Source organism: Oreochromis aureus, linkage group 3, assembly GCF_013358895.1.
Source record: "Oreochromis aureus strain Israel breed Guangdong linkage group 3, ZZ_aureus, whole genome shotgun sequence".
NCBI lineage: Eukaryota > Metazoa > Chordata > Actinopteri > Cichliformes > Cichlidae > Oreochromis > Oreochromis aureus.
Genome location: NC_052944.1, coordinates 100,976,693 through 100,998,749, shown reverse-complemented (window position 1 = coordinate 100,998,749; position 22,057 = coordinate 100,976,693). Strand labels below are relative to the sequence as shown.

General features: G+C 42.3%; 1 long non-coding RNA gene across 1 annotated transcript; it reads right to left on the bottom strand.

Annotated features, from left to right (window-relative positions):
- Nucleotides 1-7,888: 7,888 nt before the first annotated feature.
- Nucleotides 7,889-20,849, bottom strand: LOC120438720. The gene is made up of 3 exons (XR_005612079.1): nucleotides 20,655-20,849; nucleotides 19,222-19,336; nucleotides 7,889-8,207 (listed from the first exon to the last, which is right to left on the bottom strand). It is a non-coding gene; the product is annotated as an uncharacterized LOC120438720 (long non-coding RNA).
- Between the last annotated feature and the right edge of the window lie 1,208 nt (nucleotides 20,850-22,057).

Below are 22,057 nucleotides of genomic sequence, written 5' to 3'. Positions count from 1 at the left end.
CACTTTTTTTTTTTTTTATTATAAATGATATTTATTGTCCCACAAGGGAAACTTAGTTTACCAGCAAGGGCAACAATAAGAATAAACAAAAACAACAATGAAAAGCCATTTGCCATTAAGGAGATGGGTTTAAGTAGGGATTAAAGAAACCTGGAGTCTTTTGGTCGTTCTCACAACTACTCTTAAATTATGGCCATAGGTCAACACGTCAAGCTCACTGTGAAGTGGATGGTTAAAACAATTAACATGAGCCTTCCTCAGCACGTTTGTTAAAAATGGCCAAAAGTCTGTCTTGCCATCACCCCGAGAGTTTGCTTGCAGTTTTTACCAAAAGTCCCAAAACAATTCTTGTTCTTCAGTCATGTTGCCAAACCAGGCAGCGATGCAGAAAGACAACAGGTTCAATAAAACTTCTGTATAACAAGGACAGCATTTCAGATGAGACAATACAAGATCTAATTTTCCTTCAAAACAACCATCTTTTTGGTAGTGGCATAATTGTGAGGTGCAAAACACAGTTTGTGGTCAACAACAACCCTTAAATACTTGTAACTCTCCACAATCCCAATATCAGCAGCTTTAATAATTGTAGGTGATGACTTCTAAGACTTCCTAAAATCCATAATCCTGTCTTTAGTTTTTGACACATTCAGTGAGAGGAAGGAGTCATCAAGCCACAAAATCATCCACAAAATATTCAACCGTCCACTTCTTAAACACAGAGGTCTCTGCTGTGGTTTCTCTCACCCACCTCCAGGTGAGGATGTCCTGTCATTGACCCTCACTGTAGCTGCAAAAAGCTGTTTGTCTACCAGCTGGTTTAAACACATATTCACAACTACGTTCATTATTAAAATCATTTTCTAATATAGGATCAGCTAAAGACGTAATAATGAGTGAATGTTCTGCTGTGTCCCTGAGGTCCAGGAGGAGGCGAAGGAAAGATGACGAGGAGGAGGTGTTAACAGTCCACATCACAGGTGAGACTCGTTGGTACCAGCCGGTGAGGAAGCTGCAGGAGTTTGTGTGTTAGCTGTGTTAGCAGCTACAGACTGATGTCTAATCCTCCTTTCATCATCTTTATACTGTTGCCTTAGTAACAGCTGAGCTGCAGGTGAAAACAGAATCACCCGAAAAACTCACAACGAACATCCGAGTAGCTCTTAATTAACTTTAATGGATTAAACTCATACAAATAAATGACATGCAGCCTTCCTGCAGCAGTGTCCACAGCTCCCACTCATGCAGACTGCTCACTGCCCACCGACACTCACAAAGCTTTACACAGGACATGAGTACAGAGTCAAGACATAAACTGATGAGAAAATGAAGGTAAGTGTTTCCAGTATAATTGATAACATCACACTGACTCCACTCTGACATCACTGATCAATAATCAAAGAACACACAGATCAAACTTCAGCCATCAGAGGAGTCGGATCAATGGAGCTGCTTCTGTTCCTGATGTGCTGATCTCTCCCTGCAGAGGAGACACGACAGCTTCACACACAAACACCATAAAATAATAAGTGAAAGCAGAGAGAACCAAGAGAAAGTGAACAAACACCTGTAACTGTGAGCAGCACGACTCTCCATCCGATGATAAGATAAGATAAGATGGCCTTTATTAGTCCCACAGGTGGGAAATTTGTTTTGTTACAGCAAAAGTGCAAAGTTATGTAGCAGATGTTTCCCTGGCTCCAGGCCACACAGCTGTATCTGTCTCTCTCTGTGGGGCGTTCAAGGGTCAGGCTGAACCGTCCGCTTTTCACACGCTCGTCCTTCATCTTCACTCGGTCTCTGTAATCCCGCTCCTGTTTGTCAGGCTTCTCAGGACGGTGCCACCACTCCACCTGAGTGTCTTCAGGCAGCTGAGCTGTGGTTTTGAAGAGCAGCTGGACAGACTCCGCCCCCTCCTCCACCTCCACCCGACACTCTGAGAGAACAGCAAACACACCGTGAGGAGTACAGACAGCAGCAGGTTTCAGAGGTGTAGAGAAAGCTGAAGCAGATCAGAGCAGAAGGTAACAGAGGACAGCAGTGTAGAAGAACATGTTGGACTGAATCAGTCTTATTAGGTAATGTTGAAATAATGTTATCATTCCAGTGTTTTCAGTGTGGGAGAAAGTACTCAGGGCCTTCAAGTTACACACTATGAAAGGCAGCAACAAGTTTAATATTCAGAAACCTAAAGTATGTATCAGCAGCAGGATGGAGCTAAAAATAAATGTTTGTTTCAGTTCTATGAAGCTTTGAGTATTTTGGATTAGTAGCACTGCTGTGTTTGTTGCATCATATTGCTGTAATTGTTTATATGCTTTATATATTCTGAGGTAAGTTGATCTATAGTGTTACATCATATTCTATAAGGATGTTATGTGTTTGTATACTTTCTGCCCAGTTTGACCCATTTAGCAGAAGTCAGCCTGTTTAAGGCTCTGATATCTATTCTGTATGACTTAAAGCAGTTATGACATGGTCTGATTTTCTCACCCAATAAAGGAATATTTCATATATCAGTCTGATCTTCATTCTATCAGAAACAGTTTTCACAGCTCGTACATTTCCTTTTTACACATGTATATAAGCATTGAGCCAAATTTAGTAATGCCAACATACTGAAAGAACAATATTTGTCTCTATATATACACTGTCAAAGATACTTGTCTTTAAGTGAACATTTAAGGGGATAGGAAATATAAATAACTGCAACTTGAATCTTTACTGAAGCTCAGTATTTGACACAGCTGTGGAGCTGTTTCACTGATCAATGACTGAGTCTGAAGGAGGTTTTCTGACTTCTGGAACAAACCTGGAAGTTTCTCTTCAGCTCTCTGTATCAGCTGTTTGTATCTCTCAACTCTTTCAGCTTCTGGAACAAGTTTGTGTGAGCCACAGTCAAGGAGCCACCAGAGGACACCTGCTAACCATCGGCATTATGGGTAGTGTAGTAAGGAAGACTCACATGATATGAAATAATGCCAGAATTTATAATGAATAAATGTGTCATGTAGCTGGAAGCAAAGCCAGATCAGGCCTTAGAAGGAATTCATGAAAGTCTGAAATCTGTCTGCAGTGCAGTGGAGTGATCTCCTCCCTATGAATGAAGTTGCTATGTTGCTATGCTATGTTAATAAAACTGAATGAATAAGTGATGATATTTATTGAGACTGTCTCTCTGACCCAACCTCATTAATAACTTCCAGCCAGCAGCCCCAGCCTTGCAGATGTGCTCCCTGTCCCTCAGTGCTTTAATCATGAGTTTAAACTTTCTCTACTCACTTTCATGGTGCCTCAGACTTAAAGCCTTTATTTCACCCAGCTCTCTTAGCTATCACACACAAGCTTGGACGGGTGTCTGTGTCAGCTTCACCTGACAGACATTGAGGGAGGACACAAGGGCGCTGGGATGGTGCAAAGTTAAATGTTAGGAGAGAACCTGAGCAAAGAGGAGGCCTCCTCCTCCTTCATGGGAAACACGATGAGGTGAAGGGCACTTGATGAGAACCAAGCCCAGTCCTGAGCTCTGTGGTTTCACTGGATAACAACACCTCTGTATTTCACACTAAAAGTAATACAAATAAAAAACATTAAACCCAAAGCTTAACTGAAGCATCTGAGTTGCTGTTTGTTATTATTTGTATGATTTTGATAAACTTTTATTGAGCCATGATGGCGCCTTTTAAACTCTGCTCTGCTCCATCTGCTCCATCCAGATCTTTGCATCACCTTATTTTACACACTGACTCCATCAGGTTACAGAGAGCTAAATGATGAACGATTGTTCTCATGGTGCTGATCTTTCCACCTAATGACATCTGTCATCACAGTCACATGACTTCCCCTTGTGTGAATTAATGTGTTCTATTTAGTTCTGCAGTGTTTTATTTCTAGAGTACATCTGTATTGTATTCATTTCACACAAACTATTGATGTAATGTCATCAAATGTCCACTAGATGTCAGCAGTCATCAGTGGACATCAACCTTCATGGCTCTGAATATACAAACATACATGTGCGCTTAAATGAGCTCACATTATTGATCTGGACTGATGGATCACCTTTGTTTTTATAAGTCAGTGTTGCCATGGAAACGACACTAACACACTATCTAAACATACAGTGGATTTAATAGACTTCAGTCTTGATTCTGTATGGAAACAATAACCTGACATCTTTGATCATCAGTTTCAGAGCGTCGCCTGTAACCATGGTTACTGACCTGCAGCCTGACGTCACTCTGAGCAGCTGCATGTAGGAGTGTACACACATGTATGCAGCTGCTCAGCTGGGTGGATGTGCTGGTGGAAACAGTGAGTGTGACAGTGATGGGCAGACGCATCATGAGCACGTGACTGCTGTCAACAAACACACAGGCTGTGTAAAGATGCCCCTGAGACAATCCAGCACATAACAGCAGGGTGTAAGATACTAGCTGGCAGGGCAAACATGGAACGCCATAAGCAAGTGGCCAGCATAGTACACTAGGGCTGCAACAAATAATTATTTTAATAGGCGAGTAATCATGTGTCCAACCAAATAGAGCTTATTGCACTGGCATGCTTCTGCTTTTATATAACTATCATTAGCTTACAGTTTGAAGTGTTTAAGGTGCTAACTAAAAATAAACACAAGATGATAGTTTATTTTAATGAAATCTGCAGATTGTCTTGGTTGAGTTTAATAAACTCGGCCGTCTGCTCCTTGCTATATAAAATATAAAAGGACACTGGAGTAAATTCTTGACCATCTCACACTTCTGTTTAATCAGTTTTCAGTTTGATTTTTTGATCCATCCATTTGCTTCCGCTTATCCTTTTCAGGGTCGCGGGGGGCGCTGGAGCCTATCCCAGCTGTCATATGGGGAGGAGCGGGGTACACTCTGGACAGGTCGCCAGTCTGTCGCAGGGCTAACACACAGGGACAGACAACCATTCTTGCTCACATTCACTCCCGCATTCACACCTATGGGCAATTTAGATTTTTCAGTTAACCCAACCCCACACAGCTGAATCAAAGTGATGTGTTGAGTTGAACCTTGACCTCCCGGTCAGCTAGTCTCAGAAAACGTCTGAGCAGTTTTGAAAATACACTTTTCGCTGTAACGTAATCAGTCTACAAATGCAGCCCCTGAGTTTGGACACAACTACGATATTGGTAGTGATGTGCGGATCGATCCTGAAATATCGATTCCTCCGATACCAATCATTTATGTTCTAAAATCGATTCTCACATTAAAATATCGATATTTTAGTCATTTAGGGTAAATTTGTAGTTTATCATTAACAGGAACACAGTGGAAAGAAACTATAACATTCGGATTGTCTACATTCAAAGGAACTACTTCCTCTTCCGCCTTTCATAGTCATGTGCGAAATACGGCTGTATAAATGTCTCGCAGCCCCTTGGCGTGCGCACTCACAACAATGGCTGAGCGTAATTGTGCGGACGTATTTTACCTCCACAAACAGCTGAGACGTGGTTTGCGATACATGTGGCAAGAAAGTGAGGTGTTGTGGCCATACTTGCCAACCTTGAGACCTCAGAATTAGGGAGACATTCAAAATGTAATCTAATCTAATAACTTTAATCTCAGCCAAACCGATTTACTCACAAACAAATAAAACACAGAAAAAGTCAAACAATAACATTTTTAAGTTATCAAAGTGACTTATATATCATGTTTAACCCGAGTAGCGAAAGACCGCGGGGGTTTGAAAACGATGTGTCGGTCGGCTCAGATATTTGAAGTTTACACAGCTACATTCTCACCTGAAAATATGTTAAAAGTTTTTTTGCGACCCAGAAAGAATAATAAGAGTAATATTAAAACTAAGTAGCTGCCGCCATTGGTGGAAACTGGAATTGGCTGGACCGCGCTATGAATTCTGCGACATGGTTTTTCAATTTTGTTGTCCGGGTGGAAAATCGGGAGAAATTCGGGAGAATGGTGGCTCCGGGAGATTTTCAGGAGGGGCACTGAAATTCGGGATTCTCCCGGAAAAATCAGGAGGGTTGGCATGTATGGTTGTGGTAACATCACTAACCTTGTCAAACACCTCAGAGTAAATCATATCACAGAATATGACGAGCGTATGTTGAGACGAACTGAAGAGGAGGAGAGGGACACGGAGGACTCACTGAGTCCTTTAGTGCTGCAGGCAGGCAAGGTGTTCAAATAGCACAACTTCAGTTTTTTTATTTCTATATGATGAACTCTGCATTATTAAGTGATAAGAACAAGTAATCTGATGTCCTGTAATCATTATGACACTATAATTTGAGATACAATAAATAAAATAAGTTTTTGTACAAAGTATCGGTATCGGATCAGTATCATTGATACCACCTGAATATTACTTGGTATCGGATCGGAAAGGAAATCAGTGGTATCGCACATCACTAGATATTGGAGACGGCTTCTTCTTCTTCTTCTTTGGCGTTTAACGGCAGCTGGCATCCTTGTTGGTGGAGTGCTGCCATCTTCTGTTTCTGTCTGTTACTACACTCTTAAATCCTACCACTTATTCCTGCGTGTTTCAGGATCTTGATTTTGATAGTCAATGTAATTGTGAATAGTCGACTAATTGTAGCAGCCCTATATTTCACAGGCAGATCTGTGCTGTGGCTAACCAACTGGACATAATGGTGGTAGACTTGTATATATCTATGTAGAGAGAGAAGATCTGCTGTTTGAATGACAGTGAAAAAGCCTGATGGCTGTGGGTGTCTTCTGATAATTGGAACACCTGCTCAACCTCCTTATCGACATCCACCCATCACTGACCCATCCATCAGTGTTAAGTCCAGCCGCTTGTCCTCAGGATGAATCCATCCTCTCCTCTGTGGAGAAAACAAACTCACCTGTCCACTTTCCACCACTCCAGTGACTCTGATAGTAAACCTGCTAAATGTCTGAACACCTGTGGGTCCAGTCCTGCTCACCACAGCACCTCCTTTCCTTTCATAAGGATGCTCCTGTGTATCCTCTGCTAAAGGAGCTAATAAAGGAAACTCTGCCAGCTTGATAAGAAGCTCCACAGACAAAGCTGCTCAGTAATAAATGTTCATTTAACAGAGTGTCAGCTGTTGTCTATAGTGTAACATAAACCATGACGTGTCAAAGGTGAACACCAGAGAGCAGCAAAACTGCACATGTGTCAGTCTGAGGGATGATGCACACACATGTAGTCCTGCTGCTGTGAGCGCTCACATCACCCAAACCCAAGAGGACCAAGCAGCTCTGAGCAGCGTCACCTCCACTGCTGAGAACACAAACATGTCCAGGAAAGCTGTGCTGGCTTTGATTCTTCTCTGCCTGTTTACAACTTCTGTAGGTGAGTGTTTGCATAAATCGTGTGTTTTGTCTGCACAGCAGTGATCATGCACAGGTATATGTGTCTGTTTCTACACGTGTGCATCATTTAGACTCTTCTAATGTTGGAAGGAAAATGAAAACAGCATTTTCTTCACTTCTGTGACTAAAAATCTGTTTTCTTTTCTATTCTACGTGTTTATTTTTTGCATTTTTGTGAAGATTCAGACATCAGCACTGATTATCTTTTACATATCAAGTGTTTTTATTACCGTGCGCTCAAATATGAGATTTGGAAGGAGCGCTTGATTGTTTTGTGCAAGTGTTTGAAGTCTCTGTGCTAAATGACAGACACTGATTCATGCACACGAGAAGAAAAAGCAGTGATTCGAGGCTCTTGTGTTTATAGTTTTGGAAATATTCTTGTTTAAGCATTGCCTCAGATTTCAGTGTGCAGGAAAAGGACATGAAGATGAGTGGAAGGAGCATTTTTGTGCAGAACACTTGAAGACAAATTTTGACAGCAGTGGTGTTTCCACACCTGATTTACCAGGATGGGCTCAGGGTGTTTTTTCATGGGGCACAGAACCAAAACAAGAGGCAATATTGAACTGTTTCATCTATGAAGTGAATTTATTTGGAGCACAAACAAAGTGAATGAACATTTAACAATCAAACAGGAGATTTTACACCCTGCACATCTTTAAAAAGCACTGACTGACATCACTGTGGACTGAAACATCTGCACGCATGACAACAGGCAGAGTCCATAGTTACAGAGAAGCTGAGGAGGACTTTCCTACCAGCTGGGCTGGAAGCTGCGCCTCCTGTCCCCCATTCATGTGGAGGAACGTCCTCAGACTGGGGGCTCGTCCTCTCTCCTGCTGATGTCTGAAAAGAGAACATGAGGCTGTAACTGACAAATACAGTAACTTATTACTTTATCTTTGCATTAGTGTTAATGAAACTGTGTGGAGTGTAATCACAGGGCAGTGTGAGACACACAGGTCTGAGGGCTGTGTGTCCCTCACAGCCCGTGTCCTCCTCCTACACCTACTCCACACCTGTGCTCAGTTTCATCTCTCTCCACTGCAACATTAACAAAAATGACAGGACAGAACTGCTCAAACGTAAAAGCTCTAAAGATACATGCACAGTTTTACCTAAAGCTACTGCATAATTCTGGAGAAATTAAAGGGCTGCTCTGGTCAAATTCAACATACTCAATCAAATACAACATCACAGAAAAAATAAATTAACAATCATCTGCGAACGTTAACATGAAGCTATCAGATGAACAGGCCTCTCGGTTACCTTCTCTACATGTGTGTCAACTTTCATCACAAAAGGATTCCAGATAAATTAAAGGACATTTCTACTCAAATTCAGTTTCAGCTACAGCCAGCTTGAAGGCCTGTGGTACACAGCTGATTGTTAGAGATTTCATTTTAATTTTATTATTATTTTAAACACACCTTTATACTGATTATCTACATAATGGTGTGGAGGCAGGGACCTGACAGCACAAGCTTACTGCCAACCTATTATAAGATAGTGTTGTAAATTGTTATATATTGTGCATTTTATTTATTTTTATCTCCAAAAAAACATCAAGAGGTTACAAGCGAAGGGAGAACACACCATAGCACATGTTTAAACAAGGAAGGTCAAATAATGAAGTTCTTCATTATAAGTTAGATTCAAGCCTCCCTTCATAAGTTTGGCCAGCAGATGTCACCAAAGAGGACTGTGTTGGAAAGCCTCGAGTAATGAACCCTTTTTAATATGAGCTTCAGAAAGTTTTATTTGGCCCTCACTACCACTGTGTGTGTTGTAACAGGAAGAGGAAGTGATACTCCACCACAAAGAGAGCAAACAGCAAGTGACAGCAACACCGAAAGCCAGAAGACAAAAGGTAAGAACCCCAAATGTCTTCCATACCTCACTTTTATACCTGCTCACTCTTTCTCCCTCTTGGTGATCCAATCAACTTGTTGATATTTAATCATGTGACATCCTCCTGTCTTTCACCAACCTAGCCTTTGCCCACTCTGATAGTGATGTGAATAATAAAATACAATAAAAAGCTTCACAAGAGGAGCCTACAGAAGGTCTTCTCTGCTGAAGGCTCCTGTGTTTGTCACAGCAATTAGACCATGACTGTGCTTGCTAGAAAAGCCACACAAGATATAAATAATAATGATAATAATAATAACTATAATTTTTTAAAAAACAACTTTTTTCCCTTTTATCTTCTGCACTTGTCAGAACAACAAGGTCTACATATAACTTTTTTCCTAGGAGACATCACTCAGCAGAAAAAGGAGCTTTTAGAGCCTACTTGATGTTTCACAGCGGATGAGTAATCCACTTCAGATTCCATCTACTACTTCAATTACCTGAACCGGAGACTCTGTGGATAGTCAAACACTGACTGCACTAATCATTATTTATGTACCAACCTTTAGATGCATAAAACACTGATCAGGGATTGATTCACTCTCCTGTTTACAATCCAAGTCCCAGAAAAGTTGGGACGTTCTTTAAATTCTTTACATTTGAACAGATGAAAACTGAAAGACTTTCAAATCACATGAGCCAATATTTTATGACTGTTTGTCATGAAAGGAGCTTGAAAACAATCTTTCTGTCCTGTGTTGTCTCCTCTCCTGCAGACCTGACAATCATCAGAGCTGTGCGTGGACAGGATGTCGTTCTGCCGTGTCAAGTTCATAAAGATTATCCCATCGCGGCTGTAGTGTGGAGGAGAACTGACGTGAAGCCAGTAAAAGTGCTTTTGTACCAGAGCAAGACGTCTCATCAAGCCAACAAGTATCCACCTTCAAGCCATGTGCATCTGTTGGACATCAGGATGAAGAATGGAAATTTGTCCTTGGCCCTGCAGGATGTGATGCTGCCTGAGACTGGAACATATGAGTGTCAGGCCATCGACAAAGGAAGACACCAGTGGAAGACTCCCATTGAGAACGCTGACACCATCAACACCATCAACACCATCCAGCTGATAATTGATCGAGAGGGTGAGTTTGTAGAGTCGTCCACAATCCTTTCTCTCTGATCCTCATACAGCGCCAAATCACAACTACAGTCGCCTTGGTTACGCTGCAGTCTAGACTGCTGGGGGATTCCCATGATGCACTGAGTGTTTCATCTTCAGCTACTATGTGTTAATAGACCTCTCTGCATTGAATCATACTTGTCATTAATCTCTGGCTCTCTTCCCCAGCGCGTCTTTTGTCCTGTCCACCTCTCCTCACCTCAGCCAGTCTCTCAGATGGCCCCGCCCCTCTCTGTGCCGGGTTCTGCTGGAGGTTTCTTCCTGTTAAAAGGGAGTTTTTCTCACTGACACCAAACTGCTTGCTTAAGGAGGGTAGGGGGTGCACTGCAGGACACTCGGAGCGTTGTTCTCTCAGTTAAAGCTCCTTGTATTATTTAATTAGATCAAGTAAAGAATAAATAGAGAATTTAAAGCAGTACGAAGGCCCTTTGATATAACGTCTGCACACATGAGGCTGAGGTACAAGGAGTTATAGGACAATTAGTTTAATACAGACTTACAATAAAATTCATAGTTGTTCTCAACAATCTACACTCACTGCTCATGTGTTAGGTACACCTTGTTAGCACTGGGTTGGCCCACTTTTAACTTCAGAACTGCCTTAATCCTTTGAGGCATAAATGCAACATGGTGCTGGAAACCTTCCTCTGACATTTTGCTTTTATGAAGATATTTGTGATGAGACTTTGTAGAAAGCAGGAAGTAGATCATGTCTCACACCTGTCTCTGTTTCTCACCTGCAGCTCCACCACTGACTGCTGGCGAGAGGCGGTTTGCTCCACGTATGTCTGCTCTGCTACTTCTGACTTTGGGTCTTCTCTCATATTTCTGTTTCTCTCTTTAATCTTGATGATGCTGTAAACACCGACCTCTGACCTGAAACTCCTGCCTCTGAGTTTAAACAGGAACCTATTTGATTTTTTCATTTATTTGATTTTTATTTTGCTTTGGGGTTTTTTTCCCCATATAACAGCTATCATTTAATGTGTCATTTTTCACTTACAGCTAAATACACTCACTGTGGCTGTGAGAATAAGTGATTATGCTGAAACTTATATGTATGTTTTCTTTTTATGGTTTAAAAATTGCATTCCACGCAATTATATAAAAACAAATTAAGGTGCAAATTCAAGGTGCAAATTCAGCCATAACTTTAAACTTTTCCTGCTCATACATGCTTGGAGCGATCTTGTCACTGAAGTGGACGCGCGGTGGGATATCATAGCGTGGCTCAAGCACGTTCATCACAGTTTAAACTAGTGCTGTCAGCGTAAATCTCGTTAAAATGATGTTAATGCCATAAGTGCATTAACGCGGCAAATCTCCGTTAAGCTGGGCAGACACTGTGCGATTTTTTTCAGTCGCGCAATTCAGCGGGGTCCTTAGGGACCAGAAAAGCGCTATATAAATACAGGCCATTTACCATTTACCATTTAGCTCCTGCTCAAACTGCACGATTGACTCGCAGGGGTTAGAAGTTCATAGGTCACGATGCAGGGTCTCACACTATACGGCCCGATGCTCTGATGCGACCTGAGTGCTCACACTGTGCGTCCATAAAAATGAAGGTTATAACAGAAATTCTGTTGCTCGCTCTCCCTCTCTGTCTTTCACTCACACAGACACACACACCACCACAATCAACTTTGCTAAATTGCTAATGAAAAACATTGATCAGGCAGCTGTGATTGAGCAGCAATGTAAATCCAACTATTTTCACGGTTGTTGTGGTCGTGATAATTTTGTGAGGCCACATCGAAAAGGCTCGGATGACAACTGCCTCCATCGCTTGTTTCCAGATCACACGCTGCACTGTAGTGATGGGTCGGTCGCGAACGAAATGGCTCGAGCCGGATCTTTGACGTGAACGACGCGAGCCGGCTCCTTATCGCGAGCCGTGGTTTTTTTTTTTCCTTCTCTCACCCTCTCTCTCCCACTTTTTTTCCTGCTTCACTCCGCACACGAGCCTTGTGCTTTGCGCTGGGCAGAGGGGGGAGGGGCGGTAGTTACACTCGCAGTAGCACAGGAACAGAGCCGGAGGGAGAGACAGAGAAAGAGAGCCAGGGACAACAACGTCACATTAGAAAGGTATCCGGTTGTTCAGTCTGACGTCACTGGCCGTGTCTGGGCCTAAACTCCGCTGCAGGTCCATATATCAAACGATCACTGTGGCATTACTGAGAGTTAAAACACTGTCTAAAGTCTTTCATCTTTAATAAAATGATCAGTGTTCTGCTCTACCAGGTGTAACAATTGAGTTTAACATCCAGGCATCCATGAAAATGGAATTTATGACATTTAACGGCGTTAGAAGTTAGCAGGAAGTTAGCTCACTAGCTTCTATCTAAATACAATATAGCATGTCCTGACTGCGGGGTTTAGAAACAAATTCAAATGTACTGCTCTGCTATCACTTCCAACATAAATGAAGACAGAAAACTAAACAGCAGTGACGTTTGTAGGGTTACTGAAGTTTGGCTAGCTGGTATATAATGATGTGCTACGTGACCGCTAGCGACACAGCTATGTTAGCATAACATAAACAAGCTAACTTTTTTTCCACTCGATAAAAGTTAACGTGAGGGTTCTCAGTGGTCAGGAACAAATGTAATCGCATGGCAGGATGCTGTAAACGGACCAAACTTCAGCCAGGAGAACTACTGAGATAATCCATCCACAATACGAGGTTAGTCATTCATATACTGCTGCATGGGCTGTGCTGTAGTTACATCGTAAGGTTTTAAAAACTGAGCTTAAATAAATGATTAGCGGTAATAAAAGCCGAGGGAGGTCAACGGTGATCACTGACTGTTTTAGGAGCTTTTTGAGATTAAATAGAAGAAAATACAAAACATTAAACATGTTAACAACACAAAAGCCATATTAAACGCAGACTACTTTAGGCCCGGAAGTAGGATTCGTCACGTCATCACTGAACAACCGGATAGCTTACAAGCGTGCTAAACGTCACTAATGTCTCACATCTGAAAACTTGCTCTCTCTCTTTCTTTCCGTCACTCCTAAAACGTCCCCTTCTCCCTAAACAACCAAGTGCCACATATTGCCATATCATTTTTTTTGATTGGTTGACATGGTGAACTCTAACACCAATAGGGAAGGGGTGTTTTTTCTTTTTTCACTCTCAAACGGAGAGTGTTTGCTAGCGCTGTCATTAGAAAACTGTTTTGTTCAGAAGAAAACATTGCGTGTATTTTTTATCGTGACTCTGGTTTTACGTGGCCCATCGACACAATTTAAAAACATGTATAGTTTGAAGTCCGCACTTTAAACCCAAGTTGAAATGGGTCGCTGCATCTCGTAGCTGTGTCATCTTGAATTGGTCATGTGATTTTGATGCGCCAGAGCGTCCGTCAACCTCAGAGGGTTAACATAACGGTGTGACCCAGTCTGTCTTTGCATGTGATTGGCTGCATGGTCCCACCTCTGTCTCCATAGAGACCAGCAGGGCTGAAGATTCAGCTCCACATTAATAATTAATAATAACTGACATATGAACGTGTATCAGGGCCTGATGTGGCCTGCTGGCCGTATGTTGGACACCCCTGCTTTAGCTGCTAAGTCATGGCTGAACGGGCACAAACAGAGTCACGCTCAGACTTGATTCTCACTACGCTCTGTGAAAAAAGAAAGAAAACAAACCCACTCATGATCTTCAGAGTGTACATTTGATTTATTTGATGCTTCTGTCGACATGAACAATAGAAAAGCAGCTGCTGACATCAAAAATGCAAATGTTGTATTTACAGGGTCCCTGCAGTCAGCTGAGACTGTAGAGAGCTCTGGTGTGGTGGGAGCAGCGATGTGTGTGTGTGTGTGTGTGTGTGTGTGTGTGTGTGTGTGTGTGCGCACTGCACAGAGGTACTGTGGGGATGAAGGAGCTCTCAGGGCCTCCACAGCCTCCTGCAGGAGGTGGAGGTGCTGTCCATCATGCAGGACAAATACAGCTTTAGAATTGAACAGCTCGCTTGTTTAAACACAATATCAGTGAGGGTTGTATCATATGCACTTGACAGCCACAGCGACACAGTGATGTAGAATATGAGCCAAGAGGCCACGTGCTGACTCTGCTCTGAAACTAAGTGCCATTAGAGCTGATCCAGAGCAGGCAGCTTCAATGCTGACTCAGCAGCAGTGAGCCTGATATTTCTTTGTAACATAGCTCGAGTGCTGCTTTGTTTCCTTTGCTTTGTGTCTCTATCTGTAGCATCGTGACTGTACGACAATTTTCCTGTGATGCACCGAGCGCTGTGCAAAACACTCAAGCACTTAGCCGTCTGTGTTTAACTTTACAAATCCTTCTCTGCTGTGCAGCTTCGCTACTTTCAAGAAACACTGTGTTTGTTCTCAGTAAGTCTTTTAAACTGTACTCTATAAAACCAAAACACACACACACACACACACACACACACACACATGCAAAACATGCCAAATAAATCTATTTTCAAACTGAAGTGTTTATACTTTCAGTCTGTGTAGCTGCTGATACTTAACACATGAGTGTTGTCTGAAGAAGATGACTCTGTTGCCATGGTAATCTCTGCATGAATGGATGCACAGATGAACTTAGCCTCATTTTTTCGTGTTATTATTTTTTTCTAACTTCTTCATACTTTCTTAACTCTGATTTTCTTCATTTATAAAATAAACTGTCTCTAATTTTATGGCAGTTTGGTTTTAATGGCGAGAGAAAGAAAATCAACCAAAACTCCAGAAAGTAACAAAGTGTTGACTTGTTTGTGAGCAAACCTGCAGACTGAGCAGGTCTAATGATGACGTCCCTCTGTGTAAGTCATCGTCTGTTCTTTACTGTAGAAAAGCCTTTTTAAAAGCTGCCTTCGGCTCGTGTGCAGCCTGACACAGTGTTATCTCTGGGATTTCCTCAGGTCTGCAGAAAGTGTCCTTAAAGTTGAATATTGTGACAAAGTGAATGTAACAGTGAGACTGAGCTGCTCCGTCTGTTTCTGCTGACTTCAGCTCCTTAAACATCCTGATTTATCAGCACTGCAGGGACACGAATGTCACTGTTACAGAGACGCACACAGAGCAGGAATGTGACTGAATATGGAGTCACTAACAGGAAAAACACCTTCAGCCTCAAACATGCAGTCAGGTGCTGCACTGGCCTAATGACAGACATGAGCTGAGCTCAGGGAGCAGCAGAGGGTGGAGGCTCATTTCATACGTCTTTAAACTCAGCAGTGTGAAGTCCAGAGAGACTGACATGTGACAGAGAAAAGCATCAGTGCTGTCGGTTCCAGCCTCACTTTATAGTTTGTTTTTATTTCTCTGGATGATGCAGGGAGCCTGGCTCAGCAGCTGCTGTCATGTTGTAACCATGTTCCTGTGACTGTACTGTGATAACTCTGTGACTATGTGATGGACTTACTGTTGATGGTGTCCTGTATTAAAGTGTTACTGCAGCCGACCTGTCTGTGCGTCACTGTCTGTTCACCAACCTGTGGACTGCAGCCTCTTCAGCAGCAGCTGTTTGCTGTTTGCACCATCTGCTCACATATTCTTCAGTTTAAACGTCTTTATTTAATCTGTGCTTAATACTCAACAATGAGGCTACATCGAATGTTAAATGTCTTCTTATTCTCCTCAACTCAGAAACTACTAAAATATAATGAGAACCAAACTGGAGTGCTGTAAAAATTGGTGGTGGGGTGTGGTGGTGGTGGTGGTGGTGGTGGGGGGCAGCAACAGGGTGAATGAGTGCAGCAGCCCCACCCACCAGCCTCTGAGTAATGCAGCTGGCCTCCAAGGCCCCATGTGTGTGCAAAATAACTAATTACTACATTATACTTTGCTACACTAACGAGTAAACAGGACTGTTAGCCAATTAAATCAGTGTTTGTGGAGCACCAAATATCACTGTAGCAACAATCAGCGTGTAGCACATGAACACAGTAACAGGAAGCTAGTATGGCTAATGCTAACTGCTAATGAAGGCACAGCTAGCGTGTGTCGTCAGTGACTGGGCATGCTTGCTCTTCTATATATTGATGCTATGCTAGAGCGTTAACAGTTCCTGTTCTCCATGATTCTCACCAGGGGCGTCACACTTTACATGGGGGGCCACAGACACCCCCCTTTGACCTTAATGGGCCTGACCAGTGAAACTTCCTGTTACTGTAAAGGAGTCACATATTTAACTGTTTTTCTGCATGATGAAAAAAAGGGACAATGACAGAAGTCTGTCAGCATGACTTTCTGACAGTTTAAACTGTCAGAAATAAAAGCAAAAGTCCTGATAGGTCATCTATAGTTATAAAAAAACTGAAACTTTTCTGTCTTTAATTGTTTATTGCTAACAGAGATTTGTATCAGCAGGAAAAGCTGTAAAACTATGAAAATCCAAAATGTCTGCTTGTGCTTGTTTGTAGTGAGCAGCAGACAAACAGTTAAGTATGATAAATTATAACTGTAAAGTATAATTATTATAAAGAGCTTTAAATGCACATTCAGACCTGTGAGACTCACTCAGACTCTGAGCTGTAGCTCTGTGCTACATGCTGACAATTCTGCATCTCTGCAATTCAAACACACTTTGTATAAACTTCATTGAATCTAATAGTCAATTATTATTCAGATGCTGCTGCTCATGCTTTTGGACTTCTGATTGGCCAACATTTCGTTTTTAGCGTTTACATGTGGACGGGATTTAAAAAAAAACAAAAAAACCCCCCAGAAAATCTCAGTTTTGAAAAACACCTGTGTGCATGTGGACGGAGACCCATTCTGTCCTTGCATGTGATTGGCTGCATGGTCCCACGTCTGTCTCCATGGAGACCAGCAGGGCTGAAGATTCAGCTCCACATTAATCATTAATAATAACTGACATATGAACGTGTATCAGGGCCTGATGTGGCCCGCTGGCCGTATGTTGGACACCCCTGCTTTAGCTGCTAAGTCATGGCTGAACGGGTGCTGTCCATCATGGGGACAAATAAAGCTTTAGAATTGAACAGCTCGGTTGTTTAGAATCAGAATCAGAATACTTTATTGATCCCTAGGGGAAATTATTTTTCGTTACAGTGCTCATAATATCTGACTCCTGCTTCGTTTAAGAAGTCATTGAGCATTTCTTCTACCTGCCAGCAGGCCGTATCATATGAACGAGACAATCACAGCGACACTGAATGATGTAGAACATGAGCCAACAGGCCACGTGCTGACTCTGCTTTAAAGCAACGTGCCGTCATGATGATGGTTTTAATAAAGCACTTATAAATATTTCGGTCCCTGTGTTTGAATCCTTCCTCTGTAGTTTCAAGACTTCCTCAGAAAAGGCTGTTTGTTGTCAATAAGTCAATTATGCTGTAGCTCTCAAACCAATCCAAAGCCATTTCTGTCTAAGTGCTCTCTCTCTCTCTCACACACACACACACACACACACACACACATACACACAACTAAACCTCCTGAAATAAATCCTTTTAAAAAACAGAAAAAAACACACTTCTGTATCTTCTGAGTGAAGATGACTCTGTTGCCATGGTGAATTCATGTTTGGTGGACTCACTGATGCAGTAAGCCCACTTGTCCCGCAGTTATTATGGGTTTTTTCTAACTTTCTCATAATTCCTCCAACTCTGATTTGATTTGTTAATTAAAGGAGCAGTAAAATACTAATATAAACATGAAGGCTGTGTATGAAGAGACTTTCATGTCACTGAGTGGGAAAGTAAGTTTGAAGCTTAAATGAGCTGTGGGCCACTGTCGTCTCATTGGGGGCCACGTCTCACACTGTGTGTAGGAGCTCCACAGTGTCTCAAAGCTGCTTTCCTCCTCATGTCCAGCAGGGGGAGCTGCTCTCAGAGGCATGACATCACGTACAGTGAGCTGGAGCTTTATAGGAACTCTTATATTTGTTCATCCTTATGAATGAGTGTCCACAGTTCATGTGAGGCACTCAGCAGTGTGATGTTCACAGTCCAGCTGTGGCTCTGATTCAAACAGTGCTTATTATAGATGCAGACAGAAATCAGCTACCCTCTGCTCCCTCACCACATCTGTTGAAGCTCCAGCAGCAGCTGGAGCAGGAAAACCTGCACCTGCCTGAGCAGAAATGAAGCAGTTGTAACTAAAAGAATGTAGATGCTTAAATAACGACTAAACTCAATCATAAGTGAACACCGACTCTTATCTGTCGTTAGTTACTAATTACTTTTTTCAAGTAACTTGACCGACACTGGTAACGGCCTCTGTGCTGCTGCCTTAACTCGACTTACATTACAGGATGTGGCCACGATCCTATAGGTCCAATGAAAACTCTGCAACACTAAACTTTTTTAAAGTGTCAGCATCCTCTAGAGCAGGGCTGTCAAACATAAGGCCTGGGGACCAGAATCGGCCGGCAAATTCAATTCAATTCAATTCAATTTTATTTATATAGCGCCAAATCACAACAGAAGTCGCCTCAAGGCGCTTCCTATTGTACAGGAGATCGCACAATAATACATAGACTCTGATTTGGCCCATTGGAACTCTTTCGAAAATATGAAGCAGGGCATCAGTTTCTGGCTTGTAACTTTAAATATATTAAATAAGTCTGCAGATTTAATGAGGCTGTGCTAAATGATGTGGTCACTAATTAGGAAGTACAGAAACATTTAACAGAATGGGTTGTTTTCACGTGATAATGTCATAGGCTCTCTGTCTATTACTCTCAGAGAATATGAATCACAATACAGACGCTTTTGTTTCTCTTTGGTGGAGTTTGGCTGAAATTCTTTACTATCCAACAGCTGTGATGGACAGAAACAATCACAGGTTTACCGGACTGAAGGTCACCATGCTAACCTGTGATCAGCGTGGGAGGAGTTTCAGGCCTTCAGACAGACACCTGCAGGTCCGGAGCTGCACCGACATTGTTGCGTCCTGAGACATGGGGACAGCAAAAGACTCATCAAAGCATCTGCAGGAGAAGAAAGCTGAACTTTATTAAGCAGGAAAAGGACAGAGAACCACTAGATGTCAGTAAAGAGCTGCTCCTCATCATCGTGTGCTATCATGCTGTAACTTCTACATCAGGTTCGTGCACAAACATGAACCTGAAGTGAAACTGTCCAGCAGCTCTCAGTCTTTGTGTGTCCACATCTCTGCTGGATGGACTCACCCACTGAAGCCAGGACTCAGTGTGGAAAACGTGTATCACCATCACATGACACAGTGGGGTCCATAGTGGGTGGCACCGGTGACACGTGCAAGCTCACAGTCACTGGGAGGCTGAGTGTGGAGTCAGTGTTGCTGTGGTTTTTCTGTGTGTGGAGATGAAACACACCTGTGTGTGCTGTTGCCCTCACATCTGTTTGACCTCTGTCATAATGAGCTGACCTCTGCTCCTCCTGTCGTCTCACTGGACTAACTTTGTTAGCTGGAAAACCATCGTGTCCACAAAATGTTTCCTTAGAAGGTAAAGAAAGTTTCATTTAAACTGATTCTTGGATTTTATTGTGAAAAACCTCTTTCAACCATGTCTGAGTGGTACAGAGTCTGTGGATTTTCCCACAGACGTTGCTCCTGTGCTTCCACAGCTGTCACGCAGACACATTACCCACTTCATGTCCAACAAAATCTGCCAGATTGGTACTTTTCTACGTCCACATCCATAAATGTGACTTTTCAAATTAAAAGCAGCACTTCCTGTTTCCATGGAGGAAATGTAAAACCACATGGAAGCTTTAAACATTAATGTTTGTGATGCTTTTGACGTCTCATTTTCAGTCTGACATTCATGTACACCTTTTTGTGTTTCTGTTATGATGTCATCATTTCCCTTGTTGTCGTTCATGAAGCTTCATCCTGTTTTCTGTGTTGGATTTGATTGTTTATCAGCTGATTACAGCTCACGTGACCATCCACCATGTTTCCTCCAGCCTGTGATTAGACTGGTGCTCCACCTGGTGGTGGTGATGCCTCTTAGCTGTTGCCATGGAAACAGAAACGGCTACATGAGACTGTGTGTGATTCAGTCAATGTGACGTGTTTTTCTTTAAAGATGAGAGATGCTGAGATCAAAAACGTGTCACTATGGTTTCAGTAAACATTTAAACAAATCCAGCAGGAAATGAGATGTTTATGGTGAATCTGCTGCAGCGTTTCAAACATGGGGGGGTTACTGTTGTCACGTGACGCTGATACAATTTAGCAGAACAGACAGATGGAGGATAGAAAGATGATGGATGGATGGATGGATGGATGGATGGAGGATGGAGGTATATTGTGTGCCGTACCTCTTTGGGAGAGATGAGCTCAGTGCTGCCGTGGACGGAAACCCCTTCTCCTGTCAGCAGGCTCCATGGTAACCAGCTCCTCTACGTCACAGGTTAAACTCCAGCATGAACACTGACACGAGCATTTTGCAGGTCTCCAATCCTTTTTATATATGTTCATAAATCACGGACACAATACAGCTACACACTGCTGCGTTTGAGCTTCCACACACGTGACTCACCGGGACATGTGGTCACGTGACGGAAGCTGCGGGAGGATTTTCTTGCACTTCTACACAGAGGTTTACGGTAGCTCGTGTTCTTCGCTGATTGATCCTCAAAGGAAAACATAATTACAGTTTTTTTCAGTCGCTAACAAGCGTTTGTCCAAACAGTTGTCACATTTTCAAAACTCTAAACACAATTAGCACAGCATCGGTCTGTTGTGGCCATACCATTCACACATTTCATGTCGTTTTCACCCAATATGCAGTCAGTGAACACATTTCCACAATGCTTACATTTTCTTAACAGACAAGCTATACCTCCCAACAAAATTATGGACTGTTTTTGTAGTATTTACGAATGTTAACACACAACATCCCACAATAGCAAAAACAATATTCCAAACCTTAGATACAGTATAAAAACCTCTGCTTCTGCAATGATATCAGTACAAAAACAATATCAATATCAAAAATATATCTCAGCTGATAATAAACAAACAATTGAATAATTGACACACAGCTGATTTATGTCTGGTAAATTGGGCCAACCACAGCTTATTCCATTCTGGCTTAGACTCAGTGGGGTTTATAAGGCAAGACCTTGAGGAGTGATGTTTTTGGAAACAAAAAAAAGACAAACACTGCAATGTCTGGTCGAGGAAGAGTAAGAGCAAGGGGCCCAGGAGAAGAGCAGGCCCAAGGAGAGGGCAAGGTAGAGGTGTAAGAATGCGTGGTGGTGGCATTCCAAGGGCTGCAAGAACAGTAGTCAGTGATGAAATTCGTGCCACTATCATTGTCCATGTAATCAACCATGGTCTTTCACTAAGAGAGGCTGGTGAAAGAGTGCAGCCCAATTTGAGGCGGTCAACGGTTGCCTCCATTATACGCATCTTTCAACAAACCAACAGGTAAGTATTGCATTTTACATGGATTGTTTCTATTCTCACTTGACATGTCAATATGGTCATACAGTAATGCATATGTTGAATTTTTGTCTTTCTAAAGAATGCAACGTCTCCCACCCTCTGGGGAAGAGGAAAGCTCCTCAGTAATGATCAGGAGCTTGCCATTGTAGAAATGGTTGCTGCAAATAATGCAATAAAACTGCGTGAAATTCAAACTAGAATTGTGGCGGACCATGAGATATTTGACAATATCGATAGAATCAGCCTCACAACCATTACGCGGACATTGTCC